Consider the following 16,777-nt stretch of genomic DNA (forward strand, 5'->3'; position numbering starts at 1 on the left):
AATTCATCTATGTTCTTTATTTCTGAAATTATCTTCCTTATGATATTTTTTAATGTGTATGAATAATTATTATCACTGATATTTATATTTAAGAGAGAAGAAATAGATAATTGGCTGGGTTTCCTGGCAGTCTGATAGTAGGATCATTTCTTGATGTATTTTTCCATAGGTGGTGCATCAAGAGAAGTAAGTTAAATTATGCTGTAGTGACAAGCAGTTAGTGGCTTGACACAAAGGGTTATTCCTTGCTCGTGTTGAATTTCCATCAGGGGTTTGTGTCTATACTGTGTTTTAAATTGTCCTCACTTTGGAACTTGAGCTGCCACAGCACTTACTATTTGGATTTTTATTGATCATTATGGCAGAAAATGAACTCTAATGACTCCTCTGTCAACAGTTAAATGCTCCAATCTGGAAGTGGTGCTGATTGTCTAGAACTAGTGACAGGGGCCACATCCAACCACAAGAGGCCACAGATTGCACTGCTTTCATTTTCCCCTTGAAAGCCGGACGATTAAGACGGGGATTTATAACAGTCATTAATCACTACCATAGGTCAGAATTTGATCAAGAGCTCAATGTATGATAGAATGTGGTATATTGATTCCTAGACTTCAATTTATGGTGCTTTAGGTGAGAGACTTCTGTGAGGAAATGAACTTTCTATGTGCCAGAATGAAGAAGGCTTTTCTCTAGGAAACAAAGTCTACACTAGATCCCTAGTTTTCTCCAGATTCGTTAATCAGCTGCATTAAAGAAAAATGAGTTGCCAGGCTTTTGCCTCAATTCTGCATAATGAATAAATGGAAGAAAGGGATTGGAGTTGAGTTCTGTTTTCATCCCTAACTTTCACGCTTGAAGAATTTTGTACTTGATGAATCAGAGCCAAGACCACATTAGGGTATCAGTGTGAGGACTGCACTACAATTTCTCTTGCATATCCTCAGAGCTTATATTAAACAGTAACTTTTTATGTGTTTCAGCCACTAAATGTGCTCCATCTAACTTACGATTTGAAGACATTTGTTGTTATAGGTCGATTCTAACCTGTTTTTACATTTTAGTCTCAATAATTTTTCAGGAGAGAGAGTCATATGTGTCTGGTATCTCTGCCTGAAAGGAGAAGCTAAAGTGTGGAGTATTTGTTTGTATTTTTTGGTTTTGTTTTGTTATTTAATTGGTAAGTATTTTATTTTAGAGTAATTCAGTTTTATAAAACTTTTATAAAAGACAGAAAGTTCCCATGTACCCATAACCCAGTTTCTCCTATTAGCATTTTATTTTATTGTAGTACATATATTTGACACAGTAGGTGAACCAATACAAATATATTATTGTTAACTGAAGTCCAGTATTTTAAGTAGATTTCCTTTGTTTTCTGCCTAATGTTCTTTTTGTCTGTTCTAGGATCCCATCCGGGATACCATGTTACCTTTCGTTGTTTTGCCTCCATGGGCTCCTATTGGCTGTAACAGTTTCTCATATTTTCTTTGTTTTTGGTGATCCTAGAAATCCTGAGAAATACTGACCAGGTATTTTGTAGAGTGTCTCTCTCACATTTTTCCTGTTTTTACATGGTTATACTGGAGTTCTTGAGATGGATATCACAGAGGTAAAGAAAGCATCAACTTCATCACTATATATCAAGAGTACCTATTATCAACATGCAATCATTGTTGATGTTAGCCTTGGTCACCCGACTGATTAATACTGGTTAAGTTTCAACACAGTAAAGTTACTTTTTCCCTTTTTCCACACTCTACTCTTTGGAAGGAAGTCATTCTGCACAACTTCACAAGACTGGGAAGTTAATAATCACCATCATGAAGGTGAAATAACTACATGAATTTAGAATTACTTTGCACAAAATATTCCATCAATCATTTATATAAGTATGGACTGCTGCTGCCAAGTCGCTTCAGTCACGTCCGACTCCGTGTGACCCCATAGACGGCAGCCCACCAGGCTCCGCCATTCCTGGGATTCTCCAGGCAAGAACACTGGAGTGGGTTGCCATTTCCTTCTCCAATGTATGACAGTGAAAAGTGAAAGTGAAGTCCCTCAGTCATGTCCTACTCTAGCAACCCTATGGACTGCAGCCTACCAGGCTCCTCCATCCATGGGATTTTCCAGGCAAGAGTACTGGAGTGGGGTGCCACTGCCTTCTCCGTAAGTATGGACTAATTTTGACAAATACAGAGAGTAATTTCTGTATCATTACAGTCTTATTTCTTTGCTTTCTATTCTGTTCCACCGATCTGGGCATGTGTGCCTGCTGTCACTTCAGCTGTGTCTGACTCTTCACAGCCACTGTAGCCCACCAAGCTCCTCTGTCCATGGGATTCTTCAGGCAAGAATACTGGAGTGGGTTGCCATTTCCTTCTCCAGGGGATCTTCCCGACCCAGGGATCTAACCTGCATCTCATGTCTCCTGCATTGGCAGGTGGGTTCTTTATTACTAATGCCACCTGATGAGCCCTCCATTGATCTAGGTGTCTATTATTTTGCTAATGCAACCTGTGTACTGTAACTTTACAGTAAATCTAAAATCTGATATTGTGAGTCCTTCAACTTTGTTATTTTTCAATATTATATTAAGTTATTCTAGGTCTTTTGTCCTTTTGTATATTTTAAACAGACTTCCCTGATGGCTCAGTTGGTAAAGAATCTGCCTGCAATGCAGGAGACCTGGGTTGGGAAAATCTCCTGGAGAAGGGCATAGCAATCCACTCCAGTATTCTTACCTGGAGAATCCCCATGTTTTAGAACACTTTATAGAGATCTATACAGTAGTCACTAGGATTTCAGTTGGTATAGGATTAGATCTATAATCAAATTCTAGAAGGTCAACTTCTTATAATAGAGAGTCCTCCAATGCATGAACATGAGATAGTTCTCAATTTGTTTAGAACTCATTATTATTTTAATATACATTTTGTAGATTTCTGAATATATGTTGTATATGTACTTTTAAAATATTTATACCTCAGAATGTAATAGGAAATTTTATATAGTATTTTTTAAAATCCAATTGTTTAGTAATTATTTTTGTATATTGGTTTTGTATGCTGTGACTTGCTATACTGACTTATTAGAATACTAGAAAGTATTTGTGAGGGTAGATTCATTGGGGGTTTTATACATAGGTACTCATGTCATTTGCAAAACAAAATAGACCAGAACAATTACTTCTCTTTTTCTAATTTGTATAGATCCTAGGACTTCCATGGTGATGTTGATTAGTAGTGATGAGAGAAAACATCCCTGCACTTTTTTCTGAATTTAGGAAAAATTCTCAATTTTGTCAAACTGTAAAAATAAATTTTGATAGGTGCCCTTTATCAAATTAAGGAAACTAATTGCAATTCCTATTTTGCAAAGAATATTTATCAGAATAAGGATTGCATTTAGTAAAATATTTTTCCTACCTCTAATAATATGTTCATATGAGTTTCATTCTTTAGCTTGTTAATATACTGGGCCACATATATTACACTTTAAATGTTGAATAAATTGCATTAATGGGATATATCTTACTTGTTTGTAGTATATTACACTTTTGTATTAATTTTGAAACATATTTCAGCTCTGATTCTCTGCATTCACCTATATCTCTAGAGTTTGGGTAGTGATTTATAATCTCAGTTCTTGAATGGATCTAAGTCATTGATTTTAAGTGTTTCCAACTTTTCCTAATTGTTAGGATGAACGTGATGACATCTAGGTCTTTACATGTTGGACTTAAAACCAGTAGCCTCTGTGTATACCCTCTATAGTTTAAAAAATTTAGTATCTTATTCCTCACAAATTATTGAGTAATTGCAGTCCCCAGATCACAATAAACTGTGGAAAATTCTGAAAGAGATGGGAATACCAGACCACCTGACCTGCCTCTTGAGACACCTATATGCAGGTCAGGAAGCAACAGTTAGAACTGGACATGGAACAACAGAGTGGTTCCAAATAGGAAAAGGAGTACATCAAGGCTGTATATTGTCACCCTGCTTATTTAACTTATATGCAGAGTACATCATGAGAAACACTGGGCTGGAAGAAGCACAAGCTGGAATCAAGATTGCCGGGAGAAATATCAATAACCTCAGATATGCAGATGACACCACCCTTATGGCAGAAAGTGAAGAGGAACTAAAAAGTCTCTTGATGAATGTGAAAGCGGAGAGTGAAAAAGTTGGCTTAAAGCTCAACATTCAGAAAACGAAGATCATGGCATCCGGTTCCATCACTTCATGGGAAATAGATGGGGAAACAGTGGAAACAGTGTCAGACTTTATTTTGGGGGGCTCCAAAATCACTGCAGATGGTGATTGCAGCCATGAAATTAAAAGACGCTTAGTCCTTGGAAGGAAAATTAAGACCAACCTAGATAGCACATTAAAAAGCAGAGACATTACTTTGCCAACAAAGGTCCGTCTAGTCAAGGCTATGGATTTTCCAGTGGTCATGTATGAATGTGAGAGTTGGACTGTGAAAAAGGCTGAGAGCCGAAGAATTGATGCTTTTGAACTGTGGTGTTGGAGAAGACTCTTGAGAGTCCCTTGGACTGCAAGGAGGTCCAACCAGTCCATTCTAAAGGAGATCAGTCCTGCGTGTTCATTGGAAGGACTGATGCTTAAGCTGAAACTCCAATACTTTGGCCACCTCATGTGAAGAGTTGACTCATTGGAAAAGACTCTGATGCTAGGAGGGATTGGGGGCAGGAGAAGGGGATGACAGAGGATGAGATGGCTGGATGGCATCACTGACTCGATGGACATGAGATTGAGTGAACTCCAGGAGTTGATGATGGACAGGGAGACCTGGCATGCTGCTATTCATGGGGTTGCAAAGAGTCAGACACAACTGAGTGACTGAACTGAACTGAACTGAAAATAGTTTATATGGAATTATTAGAGATTAATAACATTTCCTCTTTAAGCTTTTGCATAGTCACAAGATTAAAAATGTTTTCTTTGTATCTTCTTTTATATTGCTCACTTTTTTCTTTTAAGTGATAATATCTAAACAAAAATAATAGATTAAATATGGTCAAGAAAGCCAATCAGTAGTGTCACCAGAAATAATTATTTATTGTCAAATTGTAGAGAGGTTTCTAGACATAGAATTCTCTCCTCAGTTCATACTTGGCCAAGTCATTATTTGCATGTATAAGTGATGATAATATTTGCCAGTGAAAGTAAATGAGAGATTATCCTAGCTTATCTGTGTTAAATCTGTATCCCAAAACATAAAGATAGGAAGGAATGATTAAGTCTAAGATAACAAAATTAAATTTGAATCGAGTGTCCTATATTATATTCTCTCTGAGGGACAGTTACTAACAGTGAAAAAAAAAAAAAAAGAAAATCAAATTCAGTTACATTCAGCAGACTTCTTCAGTTACAGTAAAATGTCCTCTGCATGCATCGTTCATAGAATTTTTAACCACATAAAAGAAATAGCAGTATAATTATTGTTACAATAATATAAATAAACTGAGGACCTAAGAGTTTACTTTTTGTGATTCAAAGTCAAATAGTTAACTAGCATTAGAAAAATAATTCAATTTATGCCATATAAACTCACTATGAAATAATAAGTAAAAATATAGTTGTTTTGTGTCACATACTTATACAAGCCTGGGTTGAATTATTTGTCACATACTTATACAAAGCTGGGTTGAATTATTTATTTTGTTTGTGGTTAAAGATTTTGTAAAACATTTAGAAAATTTCAGTGTGCACAGAGTAATGTATACAGTATAATAAATACTTGGAAAGACATTGAAAATACAATGGTTGAGGAGGCTCAGAAAAGGTAATGATAACTCTCATCATATGAAAAACAAATGGCCTTAGAATATTAGCGACAGAGTGGGGTTTAGATCCTTAATTTCTTTTGTTTTATTTCTGTTTTATGTATTGGATCTAAAAAATAAATGACAGAAATAAAGGAGAAACTACTTCCGCCCCCCCCACCCCGAAACTCACTGAATGGCAAGCTAGCTGTTTGGCATGTGTGATAGGAATCTCCTTCCATTCCATTCTTATTTCCTGGAAGGCTGGCTGGGATCTGTATCATCTTTCTTAACATTAGTAATCCCCTTGGCAAGTACATTCTATCTGTGTGGACATATGTCTAAAAGAGATAAGACATATGAAATATCTGAATGTATTTTTGTCTTTTTGCTGCTTTTTTTGTTCGTAATATTCTACTTAGCCAAAAGTTACTATCTATCTAGATAATGGAATGTGATCTTACAAGGGGCAGGGGAGAGATGGTTAGAAATTAGAACTCTTTTTGCAGGAATAGATAAAGAAAGAAATAAAATCTGGATTCTTAATTTTATAGCAATATAATATTCTGGAAATCCAGGTAATGTTTTTAAAAGAGAAAAGTAAATTTATCCTTTAGCATTTTTAACAAACCAAGAGTGAGACTTGGACAACCAGATTACAAACAATTTCATAGTGTAGGAAGAAATTCAGAAATTTATGATATATTAAGAATTTTGCTGACCAGTGAGTGGTAGAAGGAATACAAACAAGAAAATAAGAGTGTGAGGTAGGAGAGGAAGGCACCGATTAATATTGAACACTCCCTATGCTGATGAATTTGAGGAAGTGTTAGTTATGTTGATAGTTTACTATATTTGATGTTTGGTGGAGAGAAGTGCCACCCTGCTTTCCTTTTGGGACTCTGGGAGGAAACCTTTCAAGTGAAGAGGCCTGGCACTGACACAGGGTGGTCTAGAATGAATAAGCAGAGGCAGGGATTACTTAATAGTCCCAAACTCCACTAATCTTGCATGAAGTGCATCATCACACAGGATTTCTTACATTTCCTTGGTGTTTACAGAGGTCGGCCTAATTGAAAGCCTGTCGGTCAGATCTGCTGCTGCTGCTGCTGCTGCTAAGTCACTTCAGATGTGTCTGACTCTGTGCGACCCCATAGACGGTAGCCCACCAGGCTCCCCCATCCCTGGGATTCTCCAGACAAGAACACTGGAGTGGGTTGCCATTTCCTTCTCGGTCAGATCTAAACATCCTTAAATTGCCACCACCAAGTCCAGCAGTTTCTGAGTTGATAGCACAGCAGAGGATGTGGCATAGAAATCCTGGGCCAGGACCTGTGGAAAGAATGTGAAAGAGGTTTAGGGGCTTGAGGTAAACGAGACCTAAAATGATTCAGAGGTGTATATGGAGGCCAACTAGGCCTTAAACAAGACAAAAGAATGACCAGATCACAAGTTGAAACAGTTAAGGGCTTCAGCAGCAATTAGTCTCTCATCCAGGAAAGGACCAGTCTTATCTTTTCCTATCCAGGAAACAGCTCAAAGTAGCCTCTCCACAGTGGCTACTATAAGGAACCAGTGGACAAAACATCAGTATGTGGATGCCTCTCCCCTCTGCTATCACAAAGTTATGGAAAACCACTCTTTTCTCCACGTACGAGGAGCAGGAAGAGGAGAAGTATTAGAGTCAAAGGAACTTATTAGGGAAAATAAATCATCAGACTATCTAAATATAGCACAATGATTTGCTTTTCTTTTTACTCAATATATCAAGGAAGTTTTAATCTGGCTATGTCAATGTTTTATTTGTAAAAAACATATGCGGAACTATTAGTACCAGTTTCTTTGTTTTGTTACTGATTTGTTTCGAGTTTTTAAAACCAGGATATTTTGTTTACTCTTAAGAGAAAATCATGGGGAGGAATGTTTTCTCAGTTGTGTCTAACTCTGCAAACCCAAGGACTATAGCCCTCCAGGCTTCTCTGTCCATGGGGATTCTCCAGGCAAGAATACTGGAGTGGGTTGCCACGCCCTCCTCCAGGGGATCTTCCCAACCCAGGGATTGAACCCAGGTCTTCCGTATTGCAGGCAATTCTTTACTGTCTGAGCCACAAGGGAAGCCCAAGAATACTGGAGTGGGTAGCCTATCCTTTCTCCAGGGGAACTTCCTAAACCAGGAATTGAACCAGTGTTTCCTGCATTGCACGTGGATTCTTTACCAGCTGAGCTGCCTGGGAAGCCCAAAAATACTTATTTGTCTATGCTGGGTTTTAGTTGTAGCATGTGGGATCTAGTTCCCTGATCAGGAATTGAACTTGGGCCCCTTGCAGTGGGAGCAAAGAGTCTTGGAAGACCACATCAACTTCAGACTTTAATTTTATGTACTTTGAGAAAGTTTTAAACAATAACATGCAAAAACTATATATTTCCATGTATCTTTTCCTGATTTTACATTCTTAAATGTATATTTTCAGGTACCTATGTATTAGAAATATTAGCAATGCCAAGATATCATATATATGTTATATTATGTCAAATTAAAGTACATTTCCTTGGTAAAGTTATTAAAAAAAAAACAAAATATTGATTAACTGTATTGTCAGTGATTCTTCATCTTTTGTTAAAGAAAAGGATGCTTATTTTCTAACTATTCTGATACAGATTGTTAAGGGGGAAAGCAATGATAAATAGAAAAAAGGATTCCAAGATAAAAAGGAATACAGAAAACAAGTGCTTCTTTTTTATAATATTCTTAAGATCACACAATTTAGCTCACAGTTTTAGGATAATTTGTTTGAATATTGCATATGCATGCTTGTAGTCTACTAATTATGGAAGACAACTCTTCTTAATTGGTGGGTAGAATGTTATTAAATGGACACCTGTGTTTTTTTCCCCCACTCTTCCAATGTACAAAAACAAAATGACAGCCCTAATTTTTTTCTGAAATTTTCCTCCATTTTAACCAGCCAACCTCTACTTCAATCCTACTCTTTAATCCTCATTAATGAGACTGTTTAATTCTCTAATCATGAAGAAAAAGATGTTCACCTGAAAAGACACAACATGGTGTGAGCATTCAGACACCTGTTCAACATTTCTTTGTGGGTGGATTTAGCATAAAAATATTCCATGGCATTTGTTAATTAAAACTGAAATCTTTAAGTCCGTAGACATTGAAGGTAATATACAAGCTTCAATTAAAAGTTGCACGCCTCCAATCTGCCTGTGCTCCTACATACGGTGAAGTTAAATTTTCATCTATATGTGAAAGTTAGTTGTTCAATAGTGTCTCACTCTTTGCAACCCAACCCTGTGGACTGTAGCCCACCAGGCTCCTCTGTCTGTGGAATTCTCCGGGCAAGAATACTGGAGTGGATTGCCATTTCCTTCTCCAGTGGATCTTCCTGACTCAGGGATCGAACCCTGGTCTCCTGCATTGCAGGCAGATTCTTTCAGCATCTGAGTCACATAATTCTAAATATCTTATTATTGTAGGGAACACAGTCGGGTATATTTAATTTGATTGACTCTGGCTTATGACTAGATTGTTTTTAGTTTTATTTTATAGTAAGATGAATTATTTGCTAAATAAACTCAGTCTTGTCCCAGTTTCATCTGGTTGACTGTCCTGTTTTTGTTATTACATTTTTTAGCTCCCTCCTTACTCCTTGTCCTTTCCCTCAACTATTTTGCTTTTATCTTTGTTTTATGTCTCCCCCAGAGGAATAATATATCCACTTTCTCCCTTTTGGAGTATGAAGAATTACCAAGTCACAGGTAACCATTTTATTAGCTTCTCAGCTCCACAGATGAAAAGGATTTTTGCCCCAGGATGCACTATACTCAAATTCTCACTTGTATATAAGACAATTTAACACATGAGATTTAGGATTAATATAAGATTTTGGACTTAGAGTTGATGTCGTAATATTTTGAGAATTTTGGGGATGTTTGGTTGGGGTGAATGTATTTGGCATATGGGGTGGATAATTAAAATATTTTAGAATAACTTCTATAACATATGGTGCATTGATATGAGAAAAATATCTCTAAGTACTATCCCCTTGTACCTGATAATATGACCTTGTTTGGAAATTAGTTATTTGCATAGGTATTAAATTATGGATCTCAAGATGACATCATTCTCGATTTAGTGTGGACCCTAACCAAAGAGGGCTTCCTAGGTAAGGCTAGTGGTAAAGAGCCTGCCTGCCAGTGCAGGAGATATAAGAGATGTGGGTTCTATTCCTGGGTCCAGAAGATCCCCTGGAGGAGGGCATGGTAACACACTCCAGTATTCTTGTCTGGACGATCCCCATGAACAGAGAAGCCTGGCAGGCTATGGTCCATAGGGTTGCAAAGAGTCAGACACAACTGAAGTGACTTAGCATACATGTCCGTACTAACTAAGCAGTCTCTTGATGAGGGTGAAAGAGGAGAGTGAAACAGATGAATTAAAACATTCAAAACACTAACATCATGGCATTTGGTCCCATCACTTCATGGCAAACAGAAGGGGAAAAAGTAGAAACAGTGACAGATTAATCTTCTTAGGCTCCAAAATCACTGTGGATAGTGACTTGCAGCCATGAAATTAAAAAACACACTTGCTCCTTAGAAGGAAAACTATGATAAACCTAGACAGTATATTTAAAAGTAAAGATTTCATTTTGCCAACAAAGGTCCATATAGTCAAAACTATGTTTTTTTTTTCCAGTGTTCATGTAAGGATATGAGAATTGGACCATAAAGAAAGCTGAGAACTAAAGAATTGGTGCTTTCAAATTATAGTGTTGGGGAAGACCCTTGAGAGTCCCTTGCACTGCACAGAGATCAAACCAGTCAATCCTTTAGGAAATCAACCCTGAATATCCATTGGAAGTACTGATCCTGAAGTTGAAGCTCCAATACTTTGGCCATCTGATGCAAAGAGTTGACTCATTGGAAAAGACCCTGATGCTGGGAAAGACTGAAGGCGAAAGGAGAAGGAGGCAGCAGAGGATGAGATGGTTGGATAGCATCACTGACTAGATGGACACCAGTGTGATAAAACTCCAGGAGACAGTGAATGACAGGGGAGGCCGGAGTGCTGCAGTCCATGGGGTCGCAAAGAGTTGGACGCAACCCGGCAACTAAATAACAACAATTACATCTGGTTTTTAGTGCCCTTATGAGAGACACAAAATGAAAAGACACAGAGATACCTAAAGGGAAAAGTTACATGTAGGCAGAAGCAGAGATTGGAGTGATGTGTTCACAAGCATGTCAAGATGCACCAGCCGCCACCAAAAATGAGAATGGAACTGAAAAGATTCTCAGAGACTTCAGAAGGAACTCAGTTCTGCTGACATCTTGACTTTAGACTTCTAGCCTACAGTACTGTGAGATAAATAAGTTTTTCACATTTTAAGATTCTAAGCTTGTACAAATTGTTACAGCAATACTCAGAATATTTAATCATCTTACCATAGGATCTGCAACCACACTTCTAAATATCTACACAATTAACTATAAAACTTTTAACCGTATAAAACATGTATGAAAAGGCATTCAGTAGCTTTATTCATAGTCACCAAAGCTGGAATCAGCTCTTCAATAGGTGAGTGTATATATGAACTGTGGTACATCCATTCAGTGAAAAATTTAGCAATGATTAAAAAAAAATCTAGGAAGTCACAAAAGAAATCCATGAATCTTAAATATATATATATTAGTAGGGTAATGAAGCCAGTCTTACAAAGCTACATACTGTATGCTTCAATTATATAGCATTCTGTAAAAAAAAAAAAAAAGTCCATAGCAATGATAAAAAGATTAATATTTGCAAAGGGTTTGAGTGGGAGTGGTATTGAAGGGGAATTAAGTAGAAGAAGCACAGAGAGCTTTTAGAACAGCAGAACTGTTTTGTATGGCCGTGTAGTGGTAAATACAAAGCATTCAGTTCAGTTCAGTTCAGTTGCTCAATTGTGTCTGACTCTTTGCGACCCCATGAATCCCAGCATGCCAGGCCTCCCTGTCCATCACCAACTTCCGGAGTTCACTGAGACTCACGTCCATCGAGTCAGTGATGCCATCCAGCCATCTCATCCTCTGTCGTCCCCTTCTCCTCCTGCCCCCAATCCCTCCCAGCATCAGAGTCTTTTCCAATGAGTCAACTCTTTGCATGCGGTGGTCAAAGTACTGGAGTTTCAGCTTCAGCATCATTCCTTCCAAAGAACACCCAGGACTGATCTCCTTTAGAATGGACTGGTTGGATCTCTTTGCAGTCCAAGGGGCTCTCAAGAGTCTTCTCCAACACAAGAGTTCAAAAGCATCAATTCTTCAGCGCTCAGCTTTCTTTACAGTCCAACTTTCACATCCATATATGACTACTAGAAAAACCATAGCCTTGACTAGACCCCATACAACTAGATAGCACAAAGATACAAGCCTAAAATACATAATTTAAAAAAAATCATTCAGAAGTTTAGGGATTTCAGGATGGAATGCAGAATGCGACAGAAGTATCAAATTACATTTAGCCATTCTCTTGATGGTGTTCCATGATTCATGTAGGCTTTCTTCATTTCTTTCTTTCTTTTTTTGATTTGTTGTACCCCTAAATAGCTAAGAGAATGGCAGCCCACTCCAGGATTCATGCCTGGAGAATTCTATGAACAGAGGAGCTTGGCGGGCTATAGCCTAGGCTATATGGGGTCGTATAGAGTCAGACATGACTGAGCAACACACAAATGGCTAACTTCAAATGATCTGGCTTCAAGTTGGTCATTTTTTTTTTTATATGATCAAGTCTGTTGTTCAAGTTATCTATTGAATTTTTCAGTTCTGCCATTGAATTCCTTAGCTCCAGAATGTTTGTTTGACCTTTAATGGTTTATTTTATTTTTTAATGAAATTCCTCATTTTGTCCATGCGTTGTTTCCTGTTTAGTTGTCTATCTCCATTTTCTTGCATTTCATTCAGTTTCTTTAAGATGATTATTTTGAAATTTTCCAGGCCAATTATAATTTCTTTAGCGGTAAGTTACTCGAACTTCATTAATTTCCCTTCATGGCATCATATTTACCTGATTTTTCATGATCTGTGTAGCCTAATGGTGTCTGTGCCTTTGAAGTAGCAAATATCTCTTCTAGTCCTTACCCAGTGAATTTAGCAGATAAGAGCCTTCTCCTCTCAGTTCCCCCAGAGTGGTGAGATTACATGTAGAATTGCAGTCTTGGTGAGTTGATGCCAGTTACAAGACTGTCGCTGAGTTTGCAGTGGGGTAAGCTGTTGTCAGGCTTATTTCCAGGCTCCAGGTGAGTATATATTCTATTGCATGGGTAAGTCTTCTAAATTCAGTGCCTCCTGGAGTGCAGCTGAGGGGTCTAGAGCCAGCTGATGTGCCACATCAGTATCCATGCTGCTGCTGCTGCTAAGTTGCTTCAGTCGTGTCCGACTCCGTGCGACCTCATAGACGGCAGCCTACCAGGCTCCTCTGTCCCTGGGATTCTCCAGGCAAGAACATTGGAGTGGGTTGCCATTTCCTTCTCCAGTGCATGAAAGTGAAAAGTGAAAGTGAAGTTGCTCAGTTGTGTCTGACTCTTCGCGACCCCATGGACTGCAGCCCACCAGGCTCCTCCATCCATGGGATTTTCCAGGCAAGAGTACTGGGGTGGGGTGCCACTGCCTTCTCCGTCAGTATCCATACCCAGGGCCAATTCTGTCACCCAACACATGGTTGGCATGACTCCTTCAGGATCTTTGTTATGTAGTACTGGTTCAGACCCAAAGCCAAATGAGGCTGCAGCAGTCCCAAAGGATATGGATGTGTTTCTGTTTCTGTAGCCAAGAATATAGGTGGGCAAGCCAGACACAAGTTTGTGAACCTGACTTCTCAAAATGGCCCTCTGCAGTTTTGGACTCTGCACTGAGGTTTCACAACTCTTCCTGAATTCATGAAGCTCCAGGAAGCTTTTGTGAATTTATGCCAAGTTTTTTTTTTTTGTTGTTGAAGAAGAATCTTATTCAGCTACTTAGATGACATCATTAGATTTAGATCTATATTTCTTAATATGTATCCTCACAAACTGACAATAAAAGAAATTCTTACATACAGAAAATGTTACAATTTAATAATAACTTCAAGTAGTATATCACATTATAGCAACACTTTAATGCTGTTATGGTAGCAGTTAATGGTAGCAAATTTGCTGGTCTGAATTATTGAATGGCTTAATAAATATATTAATAACTACCAAAGGATCATGTGAAAAACCAAATTCAAGACAATTTTGGATTACAATACTAGGTATAAAGTCTGCCTATAAAGCATGTAGTAATACATTGCAAATTTTAGATGAAATAAACATTTTTAAATGTCTCATTTTAAAAACATTTATAAATTAAAATAAAGTTAAACATGAAACAAAGCTAGGTAGTTCAGAAATCAGGTTATTGAAAAATAATTCATGAGTCAGGTGTATTAAATGAAGATGAGTACACTCAACTATTAAATGGTATACAAAGGAGATAGTTGATTCAATATTTTTTTAGAAATAATACTTCAGTCTAAATTTGGGAGTTAGGTAGAGGCGGACTTTGGTTCATTGTAAACAATGAGCCTAAATTCTGGACACTGGAGTTGTGTCAAAATTTGTTCCTAATTACCAGAGATTTTCTGCAGTAGATAGAGGGCTCTCTCCCAATTGCAAGATAGGGAGTATCCCTATATTTTGTTGTTGTTTATGCTAAGTTGTGTCTAGCACTTTTGTGACTTGTATTGGGGTTACCTTGGTGGCTCAGCAATAAAGAGCCTGTCTGCAATGCAGACAGAGCCCTCTAGGCTCCTCTGTCCATGATATTCTCCAGGGAAGAATACTGGAGTGGGTTGCCATTTCCTTCTCCAGGTGATGTTCCCAACCCAGGGATCGAACCTGTATCTCCTGCATTGGTATGTGGATTCTTTATCACTGAACAATCTGTGCCTTCCTTATATAATTTACATAATTCTTTTCCAGATGTAACTCTCAAATTAGGTTTGATGAAGCAGTGAGTATTCTTGAGTTTTTCATGAAACAACATAACCTAAAAATAATTTACTTCAAATAAACTTGCCATTATTGAATTATAATAGTAAGATCATTTGTATCATCATAGAATGTGCTTCATTCTTCTAACCAAAATATAAACATATTGTGAATCTGTGAGTTACAATTTTTATTGTTTTTCTTTGCCTTATTTCCTTTCTGCAAAAATGAGCTAGAAATTAAAGAGTATTTCTAAGTAAAAATTGCTTATGAAAAGAAAATGTACCTTATCTAATTCATCAGCAGCTTGTCTGTCACCTCTTTAGAACTGAAATAACCTTAAAACATGTATTTACTTTATAATGAGTAGATGGCAAACACAGAAATTTTAACAGCATTGTAGGTGGTAACCTTTTTAATTTCTAAAAGTAAAGTAGATACAAAATGTCTAATAATTTGCCACTTTATGTCAACTGCATTGTAATAAATAGCAATTATCCTGAACTTTCAGCCCAAATTCTAGTTATCAATTTTCTTTTTCTCAAATAAAATTTGGTCTGAGACAAAATAAATGCAAGAATAATTATGTTACTTTATAATATTGCTAGTGTATCATGTAATTGAATGATGGTTCAGAATATTGAAGACATCTTTGAGTTTGGAACCTACTACAGTATTGTCATTTTTTTAATGACAGCATTCTGTATCCTCTCTGTCTCCCCTTGTGATAAAAATTAACTATGTGGAATGAGACTTCTTTCAATAATGACTGATTTTGTTTCCACTGTAGAAACTTTAGTACTCTCTTCCTCTACATGAAAGCATTAAAATATAAAAATATTATTTTCTACATATTCTGTATACTGATCAATTTAAATAAGAGATGAAGCATTTTATCCTATCTTTCTTATACATGTAACAATAAAGCAATTCACTAGCCTTTGTCTTTGAAATATATGATTTAATTGCTCCCTCATGCATTTCATCTCTATGTGAAACTGTAACCAGAGAGTTGATACTTGTGTTCATTTTAGAGAGCTCAGATAAGCCTATATTTCATTTCTATTGATGCCAGTTTCTTGATTTCTTATTGAAGAATACAAACACATATATACAATACACAAAACCAACTATAAGAAACTTAAACACATTTTCTAATTGCTGTAAGGATAGAATTATATTATACTATAATTACATGAATGCTTTACTAAAAATAAAGATATACTGATTAACAATGCAAAGAGTTTGTAGTACTTTAAGATTTATAATAGTGATTTGATTTACATAATATTTTCATCTCTGATTAACTTTTGTTGTTTTCCAGTATATTTTACATGTTCTTTTCAAAGGTCTTCTCTGCTTATTATATGTCAGCAGGGAAATTACTTGATTCAATAACAATTTTTCTATTATTCTTTAGTACATGAATATGAAATCTACCTTTTTTCTCTTAGCCTAGTCCATGGATACATATATAACTCAACGTATTCAGGGAAAATCTGAATACACTTAATTTAATTTTGTTTATATTCCTAAATTCTCCATTAAAGCTATTCAGACACTTGTATCACAAAGTCTGCCTTATTTTATGTGCATTTACCCGCATATACAAAGATAAAGTTAAAAACTGAAGTATATACCAAATTCTAAATGGAATATGTATATATTAATTCATTGACTCATAAGGACATTTCGTTTAAACATAACAGAGACTTCCCTGGCTTTCCATGGTTAAGACTCTGCTTTCAATATATGGGGTATGGGTTTGATTCTTGGTTGGGGAACAAAGATCCTACACACACACCAAATAAGTAAATAAATGTATAGAGATCATTTCTTTCTCATGACTCTAACTGCTTATAAGCTCTAAACCTGTTAATTTCTACTTGAGCACTGAACATTAAATGTATATAGTTTTATGCAACCAAGCACTTAACTTAGAAGTTCTTGGGGAAAAATGCTGGTGAGCAAGGAT

Source organism: Bos grunniens, chromosome 21 (assembly GCF_055505025.1).
Source record: "Bos grunniens cultivar Pamir isolate PY7600 chromosome 21, Bosgru_T2T1.0, whole genome shotgun sequence".
In the NCBI taxonomy this organism is placed as follows: domain Eukaryota; kingdom Metazoa; phylum Chordata; class Mammalia; order Artiodactyla; family Bovidae; genus Bos; species Bos grunniens.